This window comes from Hemitrygon akajei, chromosome 16, assembly GCF_048418815.1.
Source record: "Hemitrygon akajei chromosome 16, sHemAka1.3, whole genome shotgun sequence".
Taxonomy (NCBI): Eukaryota; Metazoa; Chordata; class Chondrichthyes; order Myliobatiformes; family Dasyatidae; genus Hemitrygon; species Hemitrygon akajei.
Genome location: NC_133139.1, coordinates 2,879,682 through 2,904,884, shown reverse-complemented (window position 1 = coordinate 2,904,884; position 25,203 = coordinate 2,879,682). Strand labels below are relative to the sequence as shown.

General features: G+C 43.4%; 1 protein-coding gene across 14 annotated transcripts in view; it reads left to right on the top strand.

The window, feature by feature from the left end:
• Nucleotides 1-25,203, top strand: part of gatad2ab (GATA zinc finger domain containing 2Ab) — a 219,679-nt gene that overhangs the window by 48,964 nt on the left and 145,512 nt on the right. For 8 of the 14 annotated variants that reach the window (XM_073068112.1, XM_073068111.1, XM_073068110.1 and 5 more), the window contains exon 1: nt 20,267-20,400. The exons of the other annotated variants lie outside the window; for them this stretch is intronic. The gene's annotated coding sequence lies outside the window, so the exon portion shown is untranslated. Of the gene's footprint in view, nt 1-20,266; nt 20,401-25,203 lie in introns of those variants that run through there. 14 annotated transcript variants of the gene reach the window in all.

Sequence of the window (25,203 nt, the reverse complement as noted above, 5' to 3'; positions counted from 1 at the left end):
GTACTGTAGTAACTGGCATAACACTTTACAGCACCAGCGATCAGCGTTCAAAATTTGCTGCTATCTGTAAGGAGTTTGTATGTTCTCTGTGACTGTGTAGGTGAACTTCAGGTGCTCCAGTTTGCCCTCTCCCTGTAGGTTAGGATAAGTTATGGGCATACTCTGTTGGTGCCAGAAGCATAGCAACACTTGACAGCTGCCCTCACACATCCGCAGATTGTTGGTCATTGATACAAACAGTACATTTCACTGTATGTTTCAATGTACATGTGAGAAATGAACCCATCTCTAATCTTGGTTTATGGTGCAAAACTTGCAGCAGCATAGACGTAAAAATTACTATACTGCAAAAATAAATAAGTAGTGCAGTAAAAAAGGACTGTGTAATCCAAGTCCCATGTCTCCAGGTATGCAGCTACAAGCATTACGTTAGCTTGGTTTGAATGTTCTCACCTCGGCCTGTAATATCAACTGTACTCTTTCCATAGGTACTGCCTGGCCTGCTGAGTTCCTCCAGCATTACTTGTGTGTGTGTGTGTTTGGATTAACAGCATCTGCAGATTTTCTCTTGTTTTAGATTCTTGATTAGTAAGGATGTCAAAGATTACAGGGAGAAGGGAGGAGAAAAAATCAGCCGTGATTGAATGGTGGAGCAGGCTCAATGGGTTGAGTGGCCTAGTTCTGCTCCTATGTCTTGTAATCTCTCCCTGTAGGTTGCCTCATTCACTCAGATAGTTGTGTGAGCTTCAGTGTGTAAATGACTGAAGCATGGCTTCAGCTGACTCTCTGGAATTCTGACTGTTTCCACCTCTCTGTTCTTCTTTGGAAAAGTCTCTTCTATGGCTCAGTGTCCAGCATTGTTACTCATTTTGCCAAGTGCTTTGGGACATTTTTACTGTGTTTTGTGTTTTACATACAAGTTGTAACAAAGATATCCATTATCATTTCAGAGGACAGTATCTAAAGTTTTGAAGCGTCAAGGTTATAGACAGAGAGCAGAGCTGTAGGTTTATATTTGCGTTACTATGGCACAGGGTCAATGCTGTTGCATCTCTGGTGAACATGGCTTTATGCGATTCTTTTTATTTATGTAGAGATACAGTTCAGAACAGACCCATCTGGCTCTTCAAGTTGCACCAACAGCAACTCATCGATTTAACCCTAGTCTAATCACGGGACAATTTACAATGACCAGTTACCTACTAACAGGAACGTGTTTGGACTGTGGGAGGAAACCAGAGCACTTGGAGAACACCCACATGCACAAGGGGGAAAACGTACAGAGAAGATGGTGGAATTGACCGCAGAACTCCGCCCTCAGCTGTAATAGCATTGCATTAACCATCACACTTCTGTGGAAGTGAACTGATTCAGAAATGTTCGACTATTTTGTTTGTGAGTGTAAATCTCAGGTAATGTTGTCAAGCAAACCTTCAAGCTTGTTGGGATCTAATAATGCCAGTCAGATACCCAATTCCAGGAAAGGGCTACTATCAGCATTTTCTGTAGATCAAACAACACAGTCCCAGTCAGGATGATGATCCACGAGATGGGACTGTTTGGACAGTACCAGTCAGGATGGTGGCCTACAAGACGGGACTGTTTGGGAAGTCCTAGTCAGGATGGTGATCCACGAGACAGGACTGTTTGGAAAGTCCCAGTCAGGATGGTGATCTACAAGATGGGTCTGTTTGGACAGTACCAGTCAGGATAGTGGTTCACAAGATAGGACTTTTTGGACATTCCCAGTCCGGATGGTGGTCTATGAGACGGGACTGTTTGGAACACTGAACGAGGTAGAATACAGACCACGGATGTGTGGTCATTGCCAGAGTCGACATATACTGCATCTGTTGTCACAGAGATCTTGATAAGTTCTCCGGACTTTCATTATTGGATATGTTCTTTAGCCATGTTTAAAAGATGAATATGAATTACTGTTTCTTTCATGACGTGTGTTTTATCCTTCTAATAAACTCTGAGGTACATACAACATGGCAGGTATAATAGATTTGTGTTCGTACTGAAATTGTACGTTTGTATTGTAATACATAACTATTATCAGTCGTATGTTACGATTCGTGTGCTGGTCACTTGACTGGACTTTGACCTGCCATTCAGTGGGGGGAAAGGTTAGATTGATCTTGGAGTAGGTTAAAATGGTGACACAGTATTGTGGGCCAAAGGGCCTATACTGTGCTGTTATGTGCTATGTGTGAGTTGATTGGTTAACTGGATTCTGATTTGTGTCTAGTGTGGAGATGAGATGTATCTGGGATTAGTGATGGGGAGCTGGGAAAATGAATGTAAATGGACGGTTATGCTGATTGAGATCATCAGGATCTCTCTTCCACCCATCAGGAACACTGCATATGCAGGGCCCCTGGGTTTGTCAATTATCCCTCCCTTCCATCCAACAATCTCCTCTCCTAAACATAGCATTAGGACAAGAGCTGTTAGGATGGGAAACAGCTTCTTCCCCCAGGTTGTATTAAAAAGCAGCGCAGACCTAGTGCGCTGGCAAGTGATGTCTGCTGTTAATTTCATGTCTGTGTTGGTTCCACTGTTTGCCCCCTCGCATTAATGCTGCTGACTTCAGTGCAGTAAGTGGGATGTGCATGTGCCAGTGTTTTGGTTAGCTGTGCTTCCTTTGGAAGGATGGTTGTAATAAATACCTTGATGTCCAGTCAATTTGAGATGGTGAGAGAAACATGCAGAGCTTCCAGTCGGTTATTGTATTTTATTTAGAGATACAGCACTGTCCTTTGACAAGACCTCAGTGGTGACAGGGTATTCATTAGACTTACAGCCTGGGGGAAGAAGCTGTTACTCAGTCTGACAATTGTACTCCTGATGCTCCTGTACCTCCTTCCTGCTGCTAGATGGTCAAAGAGACTGTGGGATGGGTGGTAGGGATCCTCAACATTGCTTCGGGCCCTTGTCTGCAATCGTCCCAGTAATAAACCACCCCACAGTAATCTATTCTGAGCTCTAACAACTAGATGTATATATAAAACCACCCATCGGTAATCCATTCCAAACTGTGTATTAAACCACCCCTAAGTTATCGATTACAAACTGTGTGTAAAACCACCCATCGGTAATCCATTCCAAACTGTGTATAAAGCCACCCCTCGGTAATCCATTCCAAACCGTGTATAAAACCACCTGTCAGTAATCCATTCCAAACTCTGTGTAAAACCACCCCTCGGTAATCGATTCCAAACTGCGTATAAAACCTCGCCTCGGTAATCCATTCCAAACTGTGTATTAGACCACCCCTCGGAAATCCATTCCAAACTGTGTATAAAACCACCCCTCGGTAATCCATTCCAAACTCTGTGTAAAACCACCCCTCGGTAATCCATTCCAAACTCTGTGTAAAACCACCCCTCGGTAATCCATTCCAAACTGTGTATAAAACCACCCCTCGGTAATCCATTCCAAACTGTGTATAAAACCACCCCTCGGTAATCCATTCCAAACTCTGTGTAAAACCACCCCTCGGTAATCCATTCCAAACTGTGTATAAAACCACCCCTCGGTAATCCATTCCAAACCGTGTATAAAACCACCCCTCGGTTATCGATTCCAAACCGTGTATAAAACCACCCCTCAGTTATCCACTCCAAACCGTGTATAAAACCACCCCTCGGTAATCCATTCCAAACTGTGTATAAAACCACCCCTCGGTAATCCATTCCAAACTGTGTATAAAACAACCCCTCAGTAATCCATTCCAAACTGTGTATAAAACCACCCCTCAGTAATCCATTCCAAACTGTGTATAAAACCACCCCTCGGTTATCCACTCCAAACTGTGTATAGAAAAACCGCTCGGTAATACATTCCAAACTGTGTATTAAACCACCCCTCAGTTATCGATTCCAAACTGTGTGTAAAACCACCCTTCAGTTATCCACTCCAAACTGTGTATAAAACCACCCCTCGGTAATCCATTCCAAACTGTGTATTAAACCACCCCTCAGTAATCCATTCCAAACTGTATACAAAACCACCGCTTGGTAATCCATTCTAAACTGTATAAAACCACACCTCAGTAATCCATTCCAAACTGTGTATAAAACCACCCCTCGGTTATCGATTCCAAACTGAATAAAACCACCCCTCAGTAATCCATTCCAAACTGTGTATAAAACCACACCTCGGTTATCGATTCCAAACTGTATAAAACCTCCCCTCGGTAATCCATTCTAAACTGTGTATAAAAAAACACTTCGGTACTCCATTCCAAACCGTGTATAAAACCTCCCGTCGGTCATCGATTCCAAATTGTGTATAAAACCACCCCTCGATAACCTATTCCAAACTGTGTATAAAACCACCCCTCAGTAATCTATTCCAAACTCTGTGTAAAACCACCCCTCAGTAATCCATTCCAAACTGTATAAAACCACCCTTCAGTAATCCATTCCAAACTGTGTATAAAACCACCCCTCAGTAATCCATTCCAAACCGTGTATAAAACCACCCCTCAGTAATCCATTCCAAACTCTGTGTAAAACCACCCCTCAGTAATCCATTCCAAACTGTGTATAAAACCACCCCTCAGTAATCCATTCCAAACTCTGTATAAAACCACCCCTCAGTAATCCATTCCAAACTGTGTATAAAACCACCCCTCAGTAATCCATTCCAAACTCTGTATAAAACCACCCCTCGGTAATCCATTCCAAACTGTGTATAAAACCACCCCTCAGTAATCCATTCCAAACTCTGTATAAAACCACCCCTCAGTAATCCATTCCAAACTGTGTATAAAACCACCTTTCAGTAATCCATTCCAAACTGTGTATAAAACCACCCCTCAGTAATCCATTCCAAACTGTGTATAAAACCACCCCTCAGTAATCCATTCCAAACTCTGTGTAAAACCACCCCTCAGTAATCCATTCCAAACCGTGTATTAAACCACCCCTCAGTAATCCATTCCAAACTGTGTATAAAACCACCCCTCGGTAATCCATTCCAAACTGTGTATAAAACCACCCCTCAGTAATCCATTCCAAACTCTGTATAAAACCACCCCTCAGTAATCCATTCCAAACTGTGTATAAAACCACCCCTCAGTAATCCATTCCAAACTCTGTGTAAAACCACCCCTCAGTAATCCATTCCAAACTCTGTGTAATACCACCCCTCAGTAATCCATTCCAAACTCTGTGTAAAACCACCCCTCAGTATTCCATTCCAAACTGTGTATAAAACCACCCCTCAGTAATCCATTCCAAACTCTGTATAAAACCACCCCTCAGTAATCCATTCCAAACTGTGTATAAAACCACCCCTCGGTAATCCATTCCAAACTCTGTGTAAAACCACCCCTCAGTAATCCATTCCAAACTCTGTATAAAACCACCCCTCAGTAATCCATTCCAAACTCTGTGTAAAACCACCCCTCAGTAATCCATTCCAAACCGTGTATTAAACCACCCCTCAGTAATCCATTCCAAACTGTATATAAAACCACCCCTCAGTAATCCATTCCAAACTCTGTGTAAAACCACCCCTCAGTAATCCATTCCAAACTGTATAAAACCACCCCTCGGTAATCCATTCCAAACTCTGTGTAAAACCACCCCTCAGTAATCCATTCCAAACTGTATAAAACCATACCTCAGTAATCCATTCCAAACTGTATACAAAACCACCGCTTGGTAATCCATTCCAAACTGTATACAAAACCGCCGCTTGGTAATCCATTCCAAACTGTATACAAAACCACCGCTTGGTAATCCATTCCAAACCGTGTATAAAACCACCCCTCGGTAATCCATTCCAAAGGTGTGTAATACCACCCCTCGGTAATCCATTCCAAACTGTGTATAAAACCACCCCTCGGTAATCCATTCCAAACGGTGTGTAAATCCACCCCTCGGTAATCCATTCCAAACTGTATACAAAACCAGCCCTCGGTAATCCATTCCAAATCGTATAAAACCTCCCGTCGGTCATCGATTCCAAATTGTGTATAAAACCACCCCTCGATAACCTATTCCAAACTGTGTATAAAACCACCCCTCGGTAATCCATTCCAAACTGTGTATAAAACCACCCCTCGGTAATCCATTCCAAACTCTGGGTAAAACCACCCCTCAGTAATCCATTCCAAACTGTGTATAAAACCACCCCTCAGTAATCCATTCCAAACTCTGTGTAAAACCACCCCTCAGTAATCCATTCCAAACCGTGAATTAAACCACCCCTCAGTAATCCATTCCAAACTGTATATAAAACCACCCCTCAGTAATCCATTCCAAACTCTGTGTAAAACCACCCCTCAGTAATCCATTCCAAACTGTATAAAACCACCCCTCAGTAATCCATTCCAAACTGTATAAAACCACACCTCAGTAATCCATTCCAAACTGTATACAAAACCACCGCTTGGTAATCCATTCCAAACTGTATACAAAACCACCGCTTGGTAATCCATTCCAAACTGTATAAAACCACCCCTCAGTAATCCATTCCAAACTGTATACAAAACCACCGCTTGGTAATCCATTCCAAACCGTGTATAAAACCACCCCTCGGTAATCCATTCCAAACCGTGTATAAAACCACCCCTCGGTAATCCATTCCAAAGGTGTGTAATACCACCCCTCGGTAATCCATTCCAAACTGTGTATAAAACCACCCCTCGGTAATCCATTCCAAACGGTGTGTAAATCCACCCCTCGGTAATCCATTCCAAACTGTATACAAAACCAGCCCTCGGTAATCCATTCCAAATCGTATAAAACCTCCCGTCGGTCATCGATTCCAAATTGTGTATAAAACCACCCCTCGATAACCTATTCCAAACTGTGTATAAAACCACCCCTCGGTAATCCATTCCAAACTGGCTGTTTGTATAAATATTTTACTGTATGGAAGTTTGTTCCAAACAGTCTTGGTTTGGGTTAGCGCGTATTTGAATTCTGCTTTCCCATCCTCTCTGCACTGAAGCATGCAGCAAGGACAGTGTCCCTCTAATCTCTCACATGAGGATATCGACCTTGCCAATTTTCTGTAAACCAGATCTCATCTAAGCCTGAATATTAACCCAGCCTGAATATGACGACTTTTATTTTTCCAATGCCTCCTCACCTTGTACAAGTTCATACCCTTTTCCAGTCGAAAATCCTTCCTGCGCTCTGTGCTCTGAATTCTGGCCTCTTGTCGGAATCGGTCAGTTTTAATATCACTGGCATATGTCATGAAATTTCTTGTTTTGCACAGCAGTACATAATTATTTACAAACTGAAATTACAATGAGAAGTAATCTGTGTATAAAAATAAAATAAATTGTGCAAAAGGAGTTTTTAAAATCATAAAACGATGTTGCTTACTTAAGTACCCATGGATATGATGGTGTATTTCAGCTGTAATAGTCCTAAAACGGGAATATTTGATGATTCTCATTGGAGCGGCATTGGAGCACTTATCACTGCCATCTTGTGTGCAGTTTTCTTCAAGCACTTTCAGCTGTGCAGTTTCCTTCCTAAAACCTCCAGATTACTCCTTCAGCACTAGTGCTGCTTTGTCCAAGTCATTGTTCACATAACCTATTATCTCAGTGTGTGAATGGGTATTGCACTTGATTTCAGTGGAATTCGCGTGGGCTGTTTTATAATGCAAATAGTATATAGAGAAGAAACCAAGGACAGTAATAGATAGAGTTGCTGTCCACAACATTCAGGAGACATCTGGATGAACAGTTGCATTGTCAAAGTATGGTAGGCTACAGACCACATGATGGTGCTAGGGATTAGTGTAGATGGGTGTTCATGGGTCAGCATCATGGCTGAAGGGTCCTTATGCCACTCTCAGTATGATTTCAAATTTACTTTCAATCATTCTTTGCTTTTTCTAACTCTAGTAAACTGGGATGATATGTCACTCCTATCCTAGCTGTCTGCATTGGGTTCCTGTATCTTAGAATTGATTGTAAAGTCACTTGTTTTTAAAGCTCCTAGTGGTCTGGTACTGGAGTGCATCACAGAATCACTTTCATAAAACTATAAGGGTGAAGACTCAGTTGACACCAGCTATTTATTTAACCTTGTGTTTAACTAACATCTTTGTGTCTTTTATTTTCAAGTTTTTAAAATTTTAAAATTTATTTTCATGTTTGCACTTTATCCTGTTGTAAAACACTTTGAACTACACCGTCCGTATGAAAAGTGCTGAATAAGTATAAAGCTGTTATTATCAGTTGCTGATATTATAACTTTCTGAAAATTCCTCTGAACGGAATCCTCTGCACTGTATCTGTAATGTGAGTGTCAAGTAGTGTTTCGGTGACCAGACTGAATAGACTGTCAAAGGCACAGCTGGATTTTTGCAGGAGAACTTGAATGCAGGAGTAGTGATGTCTTGCTGTATTAATACAGGACTTTGGTGAAACCTTCCCTGGAATATTGTGTACAGATCTGGCTGGCCTCTCTTCCTCGGAGATCTACTTATCAAATGGGCTACAATGAAGGTTCACCTGAGTGAGGAGAAATTAAGCAGAATCTATACCTTCAAGGGTTTAGGAAGGGTCCACGTTAATTTTTGGAGATTTGTGTGCAACGACACCCGGATCCTTCTAAACACCAACATTTTTCATTTCAATAAAATGCACAAAATCCTTGTGAGGCTTGAAGGTTCACCTGAGTTAGAGGAAAAGGTTGAATATGTTCGAGCTTTATTCCCTGGAGTGTAGGAGAATGAGGAGAGATTTGACAGAGTTATACAAAATTCTGAGGGGTATAGATAGGCTAAATGCAGGCAGGCTTTTTCCACTGTGGTTGGGTGAGACTAGAACTAGAGGTTATGGGCAAAAGGTATAGTGGATGTAGTGTATATGGATTTTAGTAGGGCATTTGATAAGGTTCCCCATGCAAGGCCCATTCAGAAAGTAATGATGTATGGGATCCAAGGAGACCTTGCTTTGTGGATCCAGAATTGGCTTGCCCACAGAAGGCAAAGGGTGTTTGTAGATGGTTTGTATTGTGCTTGGAGGACGGTGACCAGTGGTGTTGCACAGGGAATAGTTCTGGGACCCCTCCTCTTTGTGATTTTTATAAATGACCTGGATGAGGAAGTAGAGGGATGGGTTAGTAAGTTTGCTGATGACACAAAAGTTGGAGGTGTATTGGATAGTCCAGAGGGTTGTCAGAGGTTACAGCGGGACATCGATAGGATGAGAACTGGGCTGAGAAGTGGCAGATGGAATTCAACCCAGATAAGTGTGAAGTGGTTCATTTTGATAGGTCAGATTTGAAGAAAGAATGTAATATTAATGGTAAGACTCTTGGCAGTGTGGAGGATTGGCAAGATCTTGGAGTCCATGTCCATAGGACACTCAAAGCTGCTGCGCAGGTGGACAGTGTTGTTAAGAAGGCATAAGGTGTGATGGCCTTCATCAACTGTTGGATTGAGTTCAAGAGCTGTGGGATAATGTTACAGCAATATAATACCTTAGTTAAAACCCACTCGGAGTACTGTGTTCAGTTCTGTTCACTTCACTACAGGAAGGATGTGGGTACTATAGAGTGCAAAGGAGATTTACAAGGATGTTGCCTGGATTGGAGAGCCATGCCTTATGAGAATAGTTTGAGTGAACTTCGCCTTTTCTCCTTGGAGTGACAGAGATGTATAAGATGATGAGAGGCATTGATCATGTAGATAGCCAGGGCTTTTTCCCAGGGCTGAAATGGCTAACACAAGAGGGCATAGTTTTACAGTGCTTGGAAGTAGGTACAAGGGGGGGTGTCAGAGGTAAGTTTTTCACACAGGGAAAAGTTCTTGAGCGTTCCCAGACCCAAAAAATAACCTACCAAATCATACCAAATATCACATAAACCCTAAAATTACCCTAACATATAGTAAAAGCAGGAATGATATGATAAATACACAGCTATATATAAGTAGAAATAATATATGTATAGTGTAGTTTCACTTACCAGAATTGTGAAGATTGAGCCAAAATTGAGCTGTAGGAAAAAAATCAGCACATACACGCATGCACACACACCTGCCCTTGCAAGGCTTCACGGTCATGGTAGTCTTTCTCGGGGTAAACACAAATTTAAAGCGGGCGTCTTTTTCGTAAAAGCAAAAATCCTCTTTCGGTTGGCGAAAACAGGTACTAATGTAAGTCTTTCATAAAAGCGAAGTTGTGTAAAGCAAACTTTTGGAAAGCGGGGGACCTTCATCCCCAGGGTTGTGATTTTTCACAAGTCTCTACCTAAGTGGGTTACAGAGGCTGAGTTGCTAGACATTTTAATTCAGATCAATGGATGTTTAAGAGACAAGGTGTTAGTGCAGGGAAGTGTTTCTGAAGTAGAGCATCAGCCTTGCTCTTATTGAATGGGCCTGAATGCAATGCCCTTTGTGAGGGTCCCTCCAGGGTCATTTGGAAATTAGGTACAGTAATGGCCCATGATGCAAAGGGATTGAGTTAAAAGGGCACGTACACAACGCTGGAAGAACTCAGCAGGTCAGGAAGCATCCGTGAGAAAAGAGTAGATAGATAGATAGATACTTTATTCATCCCCATGGGGAAATTCAACATTTTTTCCAATGTCCCATACACTTATTGTAGCAAAACTAATTACATACAATACTTAACTCAGTAAAAATATGATATGCATCTAAAATCACCCTCTCAAAAAGCATTAATAATAGCTTTTAAAAAGTTCTTAAGTAGTTTACTTAAATACATTGAGTCCTAACCCCGGCACTTTAACATATTTTACTCCTGGCAGTTGAATTGTAAAGCCGAATGGCATTGGGGAGTATTGATCTCTTCATCCTGTCTGAGGAGCATTGCATCGATAGCAACCTGTCGCTGAAACTGCTTCTCTGTCTCTGGATGGTGCTATCTAGAGGATGTTCAGGGTTTTCCATAATTGACCGTAGCCTACTCAGCGCCCTTCGCTCTGCTACCGATGTTATACTCTCCAGTACTTTGCCCACGACAGAGCCCGCCTTCCTTACCAGCTTATTAAGACGTGAGGCGTCCCTCTTCTTAATGCTGCCTCCCCAACACGCCACCACAAAGAAGAGGGCGCTCTCCACAACTGACCTATAGAACATCTTCAGCATCTCACTACAAACATTGAATGACGCCAACCTTCTAAGGAAGTACAGTCGACTCTGTGCCTTCCTGCACAAGGCATCTGTGTTGGCAGTAGCCAACGTTTCGGGCCAAGACCCTTCATCAGGAATGGGGGGGAAGAGAGGGCTGAAGCCCAGTAATAGAGATGGGGAGAGGGTAGGGCCTAGAGGCGCCAGGTGGAAAACCAATCAGAGGAAAGATAAAGGGGGGAGGGGGGAGGGGATAAGCATGAAAGAACTGTAGAGATAAAGAAGCAGAAAGTTGAAAGGGGAGAGAGGCAGAGAGGGACCTGGGAGAGGGGGAGGGAATTACCGGAAATTGGAGAATTCAATGTTCATACCACCAGGCTGGAGGCCACCCAGACAGTAGATGAGGTGTTGCTCCTCCCACCTGAGTTTGGCCTCATCATAGCAGTAGAGGAGGCCATGAATGGACATATCTAGATGGGAATGAGATGCAGAGTTGAAGTGGGTGGCGACCGGGAGGTCCTGTCTATTGTGACGGACAGAGCGTAGGTGCTCGATGAAGCAGTCCCCCGATCTGCGTCGGGTCTCGCTGATGTAGAGGAGGCTGCACTGGGAGCACCGGATGCAATAGACGACTCCAGCAGACTCGCAGGTGAAGTGTTGCCTCACCTGGAAGAACTGTCTGGGGCCCGGAATGGTGGTAAGGGGGGAGGTGTGGGGACAGGTGTAGCATTTGCGCTTGCAGGGATAAGTGCCAGGTGGGAGTTCTGTGGGGAGGGACGTGTGGACCAGATAGTCACGGAGGGAATGATCCCTGCAAAAAGCTGAGAGGGGTAAGGAGGGAAAGATGTGCTTGGTGGTGGAGTTCTGTTGAAGGTGGCGGAAGTTGCGGAGGATAATATGCTGGATCCGGAGGCTGGTGGGGTGGTAGGTGAGGACAAGGGGAACCCTGTCCCTGTTGTGGTGACGGGAGGATGAGTTAAGGGCTGAAGTGCGTTAAGTGGAGGAGATGCGGGTGAAGGCATCTTTTGAAAGAAAGAGGACATTTGAGAAGTCCTGGAACGGAAAGCCTCATCCTGGAAGCAGATGCAGTGGAGACGGAGGAACTGGGAATAGGGAATGGCATTTTTGCTTTGGGCAGGGTGGGAAGAGGTATAGTCAAGATAGTTATGGGAGTCAGTGGGTTTGTAGAAGATGTCAGTGGATAGTCTGTCTCCAGAGATGGAGACCAAGAGATCAAGAATGGGGAGAGAAGTGTCCGAGATGGACCAAGTGAATTTAAGGGCTGGGTGAAAGTTAAAAGCAAAGTTGATGAAATTGATGAGCTCAGCATGGGTGCAGGAAGCCCACCATGTGCAGCTTTAAAAAGGGCAGTTGGTAAGACCACACCTGCAGTGCTGCATGCTGGTTTTGTTGGCTTAGTGGAAGATGAGCTGGATCGCTCTTGTCTGCGGCTGCACTAGCGGGTGATGAGTTGTACTTGCAGAGAAGTGGCTCTGGGGCAACATCCCATGTACCATTACAGGCCACGCTCCTCAGGGACTGGACAATATATTTTTTTGTGACTGTATGCTTTTCCGCTGTTGTAACTGTGTTTTGCACTTTGGCCCTGGAGAAACTTGGTTTCATTCAGCTGTATTCTTGTGTATGGTTGAATGACAATTAAACTTGAACTTGTGGATATAACTGGCCTGGCTTGGAGCAGTTCAGAAATAGTTCATTTAGTTCACTTACGGGATAAAAGGTTTGGGAAAGATTGAGAAGGGAATATTACTCTTACATTCAGACAAGTTTTTAATGGCAATCTTTTGAAGCACAAGGTTCTGAAGGGCAACGAAGGGAAATTTCCCTTTGTGTGGGATTCTGGAACTCTTCAGGACATGCTTTCAGAATAGAATGATCCTCCTTTCAGATAGAGAAGGATAATTTCTCCCAAGGTTATGAGTCTTTGGATTGTCTACCTAGAGAACTGTGAAGACTGAGTCAATGAATTCACTCAACTCTGAGCAAGGTCAAAAGTACATTATTTGGATTAGACTGTTTAATTGTTATTATCTTTGGAGTTTAAACATTTATGCCTGCTAATATTTTTATTTATATATATGTAACTTAGTATGTTTCCTAGTGGTCACAGTATGTATATGCAGCTGCTGTTTGAGTCCCCAAATGGTTACAATTCTGTATGATTCTGAAAATGTACCTTGGTATTACATTATTTGAATAGAGGCCATCTGATTAGCTTACTCTAATTTGCAAATTTGAATGGAATATTTCCTATCTGTGGAATATGAAAAGAGCTGACCACACAGCGGCACCATCTTTTTCATTTACTAGCCCTCTATCACTGTCCATTCTTCAATTTTCTTTGATCTATTAGTACTTCATAAAATGATTGTAAGCAACAAGTTTTATGCCTGTTTCCTGAATTCTGAAAGAGCCTTGGATTAAAACAGAGCTTCAACTAATTATGGAGAATGGGAAAATTCAAGATCAGATCAGCTGATCAGTTTCAACCCGAAATATCAACTGTACTCTTTTTGCGCATATGCTGCCTAGCCTGCTGAGTTTCTCCTGAATTTTGTGTGTGTTGCTCAGATTTCCAGCATCTGCAGATTTTCTCTTGTTTATGATCTGACTGACTCTGGCCTTACAGATCTTACTGACCTGTTTCTCCTACTGTTTCAGAGATTGTATTGATAATAACAATTAAACAGTCTAATCCAAAGGATGTACTTTTGACCTTGCTCAGACAAGTGGTTGAAAGATCAAGCTCTGCTGTATGGTTAAAACATTCCTATTCTCAGACAGTACAGTGTTGGGGTAATTAGATTAAATTGCAGAATCTGGGTCAATTGGACCTTCATATTTGGAGTTGTCAGTCATATTGCAGCAAGTAGCAGGATGATGCAGGAGAGAGAAAACATGGATTTTGTTGGGGAACTGACATAGACAGCTGGTAAGTTTGCCCTGCAGAAGACTGAGGAGTTTACTGGCCATAAATTATGTTGATGGAGCAGTTTCCCCAGTAGACTGCAGGATGACTTGCTCTCATCTTAAATACCACACACCTACGTACTTTATCAACTTTCTGACCAACTGAAAAATTGTGTCTCACCTGTTCTACCTGGAAAATGGTGCCTCAAACGCCAGGATGTTGTTGACTTCAGCTTGGCATTTGATGTGATCATCCCTCAGAAATTGGTGGGTCAAATGTCTTCATTGGGTCTCAACACCCCTCTCTGTAACTGGATCTCGGAGTTCTTGACAGAGGAACTACAGTCTATCTTGGCGGCAACATCTCAAGCGTCATCACACTGAGCACTGGTGTTCATCCTGCTGCTGATGCATGATTGTATTGCTAGATCCATTTCAACCGCATCAGCAAGTTCACAGATGACGCAACTGTAGTTGGCCTCAACAACAATGATGATGAGACTGCGTATAGTGAGGAGGCAGAGCAGCATGTAGAATGGTGCAAGCACAACAACTTGAGTCTCAATGTGCACAAGGCCAAAGAGCTAATTGCGGAAAAAGTTCCAGTGCAGGATGACCAGTCCTCATTGCACTTAACAAACGATCTCACCTGGTTCCTCAACACCACTTAAGTAGCCAAGGAAGCACAGCAGTGTCTCCACTTCCTGAGGAGATTGAGGCGAGTGAGGCTCCTCCTTCACACCCATTCGAACTAATCTTTACAGGAACACCATTGAGGGTGTCCTGACCAGCAGTGTCACCATCACAAGACCCTACAAAAGATTGTAAAGACTGCTGAGAGGATCACTGGGATCTCTCTTCCACCCATCTGAGATCCTTACCAGGAGTGATGCATACACAGGGCCCTTAACATTGTCAACATTAAGACACATACGGTTCAGATAGGAACAGTTTCTTCCCCCAGGTCGTAAAACTGCTGAACTCCCTGCCACCACCCAGGTCTCGCCATGTATGGACCTCCAGTAGGGTTATCCTGTTTCCTTTTTAACTTGTGTAGTAAATGCACCTTATTATTCATTAATTTATTTGTAGCAATATCACTATGTATTGTGTATGTGAGTTATATGTACTGTGTTGTGAACCTTAATCAAGAGGAACGTTGTTTCATTTGGCAGCATACGTGTGTATGGTTGAATGACAATAAAATGAACTTGAAGAAGACAGGATTATTTTAAGCAATACAAAGTATTGGAGGAACTCAGTAGGTCAGGCAGCGTCTATGGAGGGGAATGAAAGTTGACATTTTGAGCTGAGACCTTTCATTAGGACTGGAAAGGCAGTGGGAAGAAGCCAGAATAATTCTGGCTTCTAAAAATATATTAGATCATATAATAATAATAAATAGTAGATAATAGATGATGAATAATTAATATAAAGCAATTATTCTGGCTTCTCCCCTTCCTTTTCAGTCCTAATGAAGGATCTCAGCGTGAAACACTTCTTTTTATTCCTCTCCATAGATGATGCCTGACCTGCTGAGTTCCTCCAGCATTTTGTGTGTTGCTCTGAATTTCCAGCATCTGCAAAATCTCTTGTGTTTAGGGTTGTGTTGAGCTGTTTTCCAAAAATCAGCGGCTGATGTCGGGGCATCCCACCACTGCCAGCTCAGTTTCACATCCCCGTCGTTCTTGTGCACCTGGTTTAACTTTGTGACAGACATGTGGTGGGACTGAATGGCTTACTGATCTAAAACCGGTTCATCTGACGTTCAGAGTGCACTGTCTTCTCAGAGAGATCATTCAGGATTAATCAGGAGTGAGAATCTTTGATGTTTCCTCCTTATAGACATGTATCTCTGACTGCAATCTGCAAACTCAGTGAAGTTTATTCCAGTGGTCTTTTTCTCTGGAGGATGACAGACAGAAATATACATTGCTCATTGAGCTCAGCATTTGGATGAAATGCTTCATTTTTTTTTCTTGACTAGAGCTGCCATTCCTCTCTCCCTCTGCTCTGCAGTTTATCTGTCGTGGTATGATTGCTTTAGTCACAGCTGTCAGCTCCACTCAGTGCTTAGGCTAGCACTTACCTTCGGGGTGGGCCTGGTCATGTGTTTTTCCTTTGGTTCCCTTCTCCCAAGGGTCCTTTCACTGAGGGGAAAAATATCAGCAGAACAAAAGATCCTCAGCTTCGGATCAAGTTCTCTAAGGGATAATGAACACGCTCTTGATTTACTGGGAAAAACAGGCCTGCTGTTTTCTCCTTCGCAAACTTTATGTCCCCACGCCCCAATCCCTTTTCTCTACACTCAAACGTATATACATGGAGAGTCCTTTGCTCTCTTGTCCGAGGTGTAAACCATGGATTTCACCTGCATTTAGCAATGTATAGTTTTGACTGGAGGTGTGGTACTTTGAACAATAAAGTATAGGATCAGGTCCTTCAGGCTGAAACTGTAAAGCTCCTGGCACATAGTCTATATTCCTCCATCTCTGCCTGTTTACAACCACCCCTCACAGGCACCTACCACTCTCTTTGTTTTTAAAAAAAATGCCTTGCAAATCTTTAAGATTTCCCCTTCTCATCTTCAAGTTGAGTCTGCTAGTGTTTGATATGTCCATCCTGGGAAAGCACCCTGACAATCCTAGCACTTTATCTCAATCATTTTATGTCAGTCTGAGATACTCCAGAGAAAACAATCCAAGTTTGCCTACCCTCCCCTTATAGCTAGTATTCCCCAAACCTGGCAACATCCTGGGAACCTCTTCTGCACCCTCTCCATAGCCTCCATATTCTTCCTTTTATGCAAAACTGTATAAACCAGAACTGTACATAGTACTCCAATTGTGGCCTAACTAAAGTTTTATACAGCTATAACATGACTTCATAGTTTTTACACCCAGCATTCCAACCAGTGAAGGCAAGTGTCAAATACCACACCATCTACTTGCATTGCCACTTTAGGGAGCGATGGACCCATTGCTTCCTTTTGATGAACAAATGTGTCCTCTTTAATCTCTTGTCATTTATTTTCCAATATGTTCTGAGAAAATACATATTCAGGGAATGCTGTATTTAAATTTACTGGTGACACAACTGTTGTCTAAATCAAAGATGATGATTAATCAGTTTATTGGAGGGAGACTGAAAATCTGGCTGAGAGATGACACAACAATAACCTCTCATTTTCACTCAATGTCAGTAAGACCAAGGAGCTGATTATAAAGGAAACCGGAAGTCCAACAAACAGTCCTCATTAGGGGAAAAGTGGTGGAGAGGGTCAGTAGCTTTAATTTCCTTGGTATAACATATCAGAGAATCTGTCCTTGGACCAACATTTAAATGTAATCACAAAGAAGGCACAACACCTACTTTCTTAAAAGTTTGTGTAGATTCAGAACTTCATCAAAAACTATGGCAAACTTCTATGTGGCCCTCATTCACCTGGTCCATTTCCAACACCTCCCTCCCCTTTCTCGATCTCACTCTATCTCTGGAGACGGCTTATCTACTGATATCTATTATAAACCCATGGACCCTCATTCACAGCTACATGGACAATACCCTCTTCCCACCCTGCCACCCCCTTCTCTCAATTCCTCTGTCTCTGCTGCACCTGCTCTCAGGCTGAGGCTTTTCATTCTAGAACAAAGGAGAATTCCTCCTTTTTCAAAGAAAGGGGCACCCTTTCTCCACCATCAAGCTGCCCTCAACTGCATCTCTTCCGTTTCACACACATCTGCTCTTATCCCATCCTCCTGCCATCCTAGCAGGGACAGGGTGACAGGGTTACCCTTGTCCTCACCTACCACCCCATCAGCCTCTGCGTCCAGCACATAATTCTCCAGAACTTCCACCATCTCCAACAGGATCCCACCTTCAAGCACATCTCCCCCCCCTCCCCACCAACTATCTGCTTTCCGCAGGGATCGCTCCCTATGCGGCTCCCTTGTCCGTTTGTTCCTCCCCACTAGTCTCCATCCTGGCACTTATCCTTGCAAGTAGAACAAGTGGTGCACCTGCCCCTACACCTCCTCCCTCACTACCGTTCAGGGCCCTGTGAGACTTTTGAGTTATATACTGTGTCTGGTGTGGCTTCCTGTATATCTGATAGATCTGACTTAAATTGGGAGACAGTTTCACCGACCATCTATGCTCTGTCCATAGGAAGAAGCAGGATCTTCCAGCAGCCTTTGATTTTAATTCCACTTCCCATTCCCATTCCCAAGCCATGGCCTCCTCTACTGTCACAGTGAGGCCACACTCAGATTGGAGGAACAGTATCTTATGTGTTCTGTCTGGGTAGCCTCCAACCTGATGGCATGAACGTTGATTTTTCGAACTATCAGTAATGCCTCCCACTCCCTTCCTTCACCAGTCCTCATCCCCTTTTCCATCCGTCACCTATCTCCTTGCCTGCACATCGCCTCCCTCTGTGCTCCTCCCCTCTTTTCTTCCATGGATTCTATTAGACTTCCCCTTCTCCAGCCCTGTATCATTTTCACTAATCAACTTTCCAGCTTTTTACTTCATCCCTCCACCTCCTGGTTTCACCAATCACCTTGTGTTGTGCTCTCCCCTCCCCTGCCTTTTAAACCTATTCTTCATCTTTTTTTCTCTATTCCTGCCAAAGGGTCTTGGCCCAAAATGTCGACTGTACTTTTATCCATAGATGCTGCCTGGCCTGCTGAGTTCCTCCGGAACTTTGTGTGTGTTGCTTGGATTTCCAGCATCTTCAGGTTTTCTCTTGTTTGTGGCAAACTTCTGTAGATGTACGGTGGTGAGTATCCGAATGGGTTGCATCATGGCCTGGTATGGAAACACCAATACCTAAGAATGGAAAAGTCTTCAGATAGTGGTGGATACAGCCCAGTCCGTCAAGGCAAAGCCCTCTCCCCTATTGTGTGCATTTACATGGAGTGCTGTCACAATAAAGCAGCATCCATCATTAAAGACCCTCACCATCCAGGCCATGCTATCTTCTCTCTACTACCATTGGGCAGGAAGTACAGGAACCTTAGCTCCCTTACCACCCAGTTCAGGAACAGTTATTACCCCTCAACCATCAGGCTCCTGAATCTGCTGACTCATTCGCAAGGACTCTTTACAACTCATGTTCTCAGTATTGTCATTATTATTGCTGTCAGTATTTTTATTATTTGCACAGTTTGCCCTCTTTTGCACATAGGTGTTTCTGTATAGCTTTTAGTAAATTCTATTGTTTCTTTATTTTCCTGTAAATGTCTGCAAGAAAACAAATCTCAATGTAGTATATGGTAACATACAGTACTGTGTAAAAGTCTTTGGTACATATATAGCTAGGGTGCCTAAGACTTTTACACAGTACTGTATTTATCAACGTGGAGTGGAGAGTGAGTTTGAAGTTCTGGCAGGAGCAAAGAATGTTGGGAATAGCGAGGGTGGGGGTTGGCGCAGGTGCAGACACACCCAGCCCTGAGACACCAGGCAAGGTCATTTGATTCCAAACAATTGGTTTATTGATCGTTACAGAATGTCTCTCTGCGGCTTCTCACTCTCTCCCCTTCCCTTCCCCTTTTCCCAACCATGATTCCCCTCTCCCTGCCCCCTTCCCATCCTCAGTCCACAATAGAGCCCATATCAGAAATCAGGTTTATCATCACATATGTCATGAATATTTTTTGTGGCAGTACAGTGGAATTCATAAAATTACTACAGTACTGTTCAAAAGTCTTAGGCACCTTAGCTATTTATATGTGCCTAAGACTTTTGCACAGTACTTTATACGTATTTAGTTAATACATTGGACTTTGAACTTAAAGTGCTTGGTGATTTTTTTTCGACTAATTCTGCAGATATTTATAGCTTAGTAGTACTTCGGTTTAAATTGTATGATATATATCGTAGAGAGATTTATGTCGAGCAACAGGTTGGGCAGAATCTGTGTTTCAGTACTATGTACTTCTTGCAGTTAATGTTACACTCACCTCAAAACCTAGCTTTTTGGTTAAATCTCGGTTACCCTTTTTATGTGTCTCTATTCTTTTGGTAGCTTGAAGTTGCAAGCTTAAGTTGGAGGTCGTGTTTCCTACAGTTTTGCATTTGGAATATCCTGGAGCTAATGGAGTTGCCGGGTATCCGTTAGAGGCAGACAGCCAGTTCTCAGACTGAGCCTCTCCCCAACCTGTAGGGCAACGCACCGTCCCTTTAAGTTAGCGCACTGTCCCTTTAAGAGTGCCTGGAGGGGGGGCGGCGCATGCGCCCCGCGCGGCGTTCCCCCTCGAGTGTCGGGGACTCCTTCCTCCTGGTCGGTGCCTGCGGTCGCCGGCCGGCGTTGGCGGCGGCAACGGGGCCGTGCGGGAACTACAGCGAGCCGGTCCGGGCTCGGGCCCATACGCCGGGCCGCCGGTAAGTGCGGTGCACCTTATTGAAAGCGAGTTGTGTGAGATTTAAAGGGACCCCGTGTGTTTCTCATCCCGCCACTGGAGAGCTTGCTTTCTGGGAAAGAAGGCCCAGAGCACCGGACTGTCCCTGTGTGTGGGCAGGCCGAGTTCCGAGGACCTGCCCTTACCCTGGCAGCCGGATCTCGCTGTATCCTGCTCCCACTCCTTCTAACTCTGTTCTTGGTGACCTGATGCGTTTTTCAAAGCATGCCACAGGCTAAATGGCGAAAGTAACCGTTTTTTTGTGTGTGTGAGATTATATATCACTTTATAATTGATTTAACAATGACAGTCATTTTTCTTAATGTCACCGTTACCAGCTTCTTGGCGACTCGGGTAAATCCCAATACAACCACTTTCCTCCAGTTGCCCAAGTGGCATTCTGCCCTGCAGACTTCGGGTAACAACTGCCACTGGGCTGTTTAACTGGGCAGCAACACAGTCAAACCCTGACCTAGATTCTTACCGTACCTACAAGCACTTTCTCCAGCACAGTCAAGAGACATGGCTAACTTAGGCTTTTTAATCAACCATCTTAACCCTTCATCCGCCTTATCAGCTATCATATTCCTTTACCCTGCTGTATCAACACTCTCTAACCTCAGCCTAGATGAACTACTTGAGGAAACTGAAAGATTATTTAAACTATTGAGGATTACTACACTGTAACTCCCCCTCATAAGTTTGGCTTGGTGTTGTGTTTATCCTGATCAAGTTGAACTTGAGATGGAGTCGCTGCTTTACTGTCCTATACTGTGTGTGTCAGTACACAGCCAAATGAAAAAGCTGGCAAACTTAAAACTTGTTAAGAAAGCTCCAAGATAAGCAGTTCACAGTTAAATAAGAAAGTGATGTGGGCTTTCACAGTTGGCACGTTTTAAGTTTTGTCTTCAGATCTTTCCTTGCGTTTCATTAGCTCCTGAGCTTTACACACCAAATAGTCGAGTTCGCACAATGTAAGCCAAAGTTATCACTGTCTTCTGTGCAATCTCTAGTTGGCTGATGAAGATTTATTTATTGGGACAGGAGGTGCCTGACAAATCAGGAGTTTGCATATGATGCACTCCTCCCACTGATTATCAGGGCATCTATAAGCTCAGATGTGTGGACTTGAGGTTCAGAGTGCTTCTTCTCTATTTTAATTGGTTGTGAGATTCCCAAACAGTGCTGTGGTGATGGTAGTAGAACTGCTGCCTCACGTGAGACCTGTGTTTAATCCTGACCTTGGGTGCTATCTGTGGGGTGTCTGCATGTTCTTCCAGTTGATTCCATGGGTTTCCTGTGCATTATCCTTAGTGATCGGATGTGGAGAGAGTTGTCCATGTCATGAGAGATCTGGGGAGGGTTGTCGGTAGTGTGAGAGATCTGGGGAGGGTTATCCATAGAGTGAGAGATCTGGGGAAAGTTGTCCATAGCATGAGAGATCTGGTTAAGAGAAGTAGAAAGAATTTTTTAAAAAGTCACCACAAACAGTGTAACAGGAGGGGTCATCACTTCCCCAGCTGTAGTAAGTTAACCTACAGCACTCTTTGGAGCAGTACAGTTGTTTTAGTCTGTTACTAAGAGTGCTCCTCTGTTCAGCCAAGGTGGCGTGCAAAGGGTGAGAAACATTGTCTAAAATTGCCAGGATTTTCCGTAGGGTCCTTTGTTCTACTACAGCCTCGAATGTGTCCAGTTTGATGACTATAACAGAGCCAGTCTTTTTAATTAGGTTATTGAGCCTGTCGGCATCACCCATGTTGATGCCATTGCCCCAGCACGACACTGCATAGTAGATTGTATTGATGACAACAGACTGTGAAGGAGAGGCCTGCACACTCCAAAGGACTTCAATCTCCTCAGGGAGTAGAGGCAACTCTGCCCTTCTTGTACACAGCCTCTGTGTTGGTGCTCCACTCAAGTCTGTCATCCAGGTGCACCCCCAGATACTTGTAGGTCCTCTGCACATCCACATCCTCACCGTCAATAGAGTGGTGGAGGCTTAGTCTTCCTAAAGTCCATCACCATCTTATTTGTCTTAGTAACATTGAGCTGCAGTTGATTCAGCTTGCACCATTTGACAAAGTCCTCCACCAGGGTCCTGTATTCATCCTCCCATCCTCCATTTATTGCTGAGTCATCAGAGAATTTTTGCAGATGGAATGACTCCATGTTGTATCTAAAGTCCAAGGCATACGGAGTAAACAGGAAGAGAGACAATACAGTCCCCTGTGGGGCCCCAGTGCTGCTTATAGCCATGTCTGATACACAGCTCTAAAGTAACACAGACTGTGGTCTGTCAGTCAGGTAGTCCAGTATCCAGGATACAGTGGAAGTACCTTAATGCATTGAATGGAGCTTTCCCCCCCTCCTCCCCCACCACCTATGGTATTGAAGGCACTTGAGAAATCAAAAAACATGATCCTCACAGTGCTGCCCTGCTTATCTGCTTATTCAAATGCGAGTAGGCTTTGTTCATCAGGCAGATGACAGCATTATCAATTCCAATGTGCTCCTGGTACGCAAACTGAGGAGAGCTGTCCATAGTGTGTGGGTGAGTGGTGGGATCTGGGGATAGCTGATACAAAAATAGGGATTAATGGGCATTCAACATAAATGTATGATCGACAGTTGGCGTCAATTCAATGGGCTGAAGTCACTTTGTGTCTCTTGTAAACCGTACTTGTGGCCTTATGGCACGTGACTCAAAGGCAGAGATTGTGTAAGCACTTTACTCAGAGAAATTGGCACATAATCTTGAAACAAATAAAAGGGCAGGTTGCAGCTCGGATGTTGTAATCCCTTGAATATTGATAATTAACGGGTCAGCTCATGGAGGTGTGTAAATTGATTAGAGAAATGGAAAGGGTAGAAGATGAGAAACTTTTTCCTGTGATGAGGGGAAAACAGATCCAAAGAAATTTAGAGACAACTTTTTCAGAGCAATGCCAAGAAACTCTTCATCACAAATGCAAGGAACTACATACTCCTGCCTTCACACACTCCCTCTAACCTTCTCTCACAAAGAAATGCAGTTGAAATTGTCATTGGTGAGGTTTATAAGCTTTAGTTTTAGCTGGAGGATCATCTAATTGATTGGCAGGATATCTTTGTGAGATGGAAAGCCCCTCCTATTCCTACCTTATTTTTTTATTTCGAGCTACAGCACGGTAACAGGCCCTTCCTTCCCAATGAACCCATACCATCCAACTACACCAATGAAACCAATTAACCTACTAACCCGTAGAACGTGGGGAGAAGCTGGAGTACCTGGAGGAAACCCACACTGTCAAGGTGAGACCATACAAACTCCTTACAACGGCAAGAGTTGAACCCCGATCACTGGCACTGTAATAGTGTTACGCTAATTGCTGCACTACTATGCAGCAGTGTTTAACAATATTGAAAGTATATGCATATACTTCTTTAGGCCAACATCTCTACTGGCATAGACCACTAACGGCTGCTCGTCAGAGCCCTCTGTCCAGGCTAAACTTTCAAGTTGTCCCCAGGTATAACTCACCTTTGAAGCTCCTTCCTCTCCTAAGAATGCAATCTTTGAACTTCTGTTGGCATTTGTGTAGCTCTGGGTTTTTATGGGATGAGACTGCTAGCCCCAGACCCAACCTTCATTTTGCAGTTGGGCTTGGGAGCGTCCATAATGGAGTTTTGTGCATATGTGTGATGCCGTAACTACCTCTGGGTATCCGATTGCTGGAAAGCAGGGATCGAGACATTGCTCTGAGTATCAATTCTATGTCTCCACTACAAAAATAGTATTTCCAATATTATCAAAAATAGCTCTATATTAAGGCTCTCTTTTGTTAGAACAGGGAAAGTAAATGATTAAAGACCAGGTAGGTTTTTACCAAAGTTGTTAAGTTTTGAGAGATAAGCATTGAGACTTCCTAGAGTTAATGAAATTATAATATTTCAGAAAAAAATGAAATTTTTGTTATTTTTGTTTCTCCCACCACATAAGTCATTGGACCATTTGCCATAAATGTTGGCAGTGACTCAACTGTATTATCCTAAAAGGAATTAAAAGTTTGCAAGAATATGAAAAAGAATGGAAGAACAGTCACTGCTTAAGAGTTTTGGGTTGCGTGAGGGAGAAGTACAGAATAATTAGTCACTATTCTTGTCGCAGGAACTAGTGACTGCCATGGGTTGGAGTGGGTGGGGAATTAAGAATAAATATATTTTTAAATTTGGTATTTATAGTATTAAATAAAATGTTTAATGTTGCATACCTTATTTCACCTGGGAGAATGACTGATTTCTATTTGGCCTGCGGTACTTAGGAAATACAGCTCTCACTTTGTTGTATAATTTGTACAATTTTTAATTATATCAGTTATAACATGCAAGAGGGGCTCAACAGCCGTGGTTGGCAGCTCACCTTGGAGAAAGGAAACTGATCTCAAACCTCTGCTGCCCTGTGGCTATACCCATTCATGGTGAATGCCTCAGGAGTAAACCCTGAGGAAAATTCCAGAGCAGCAGTCCCTAAGGCAGCCATATGTTGAGTTGAATGCTGACTGGCAACTCCTGCGATGTCGCTGGTGCCAAACTATATTGATCTCTGCCGTTCCTTTGGATTCATCCACTGCATGAATAAGGGGAGCCAGCTGCATGGGCAGCAGCTTGCTCTCTGTATCGTACTACCCTGGCTTGTGTATGTAGCCAACTAGGATGCAACATCCATGGTCAACCCTGAAGTTATACAACTTTGTAATTTCAAAGTTGGATCCCTGGCTCTTTTATAGAGAATGGTTCATGAGTGATT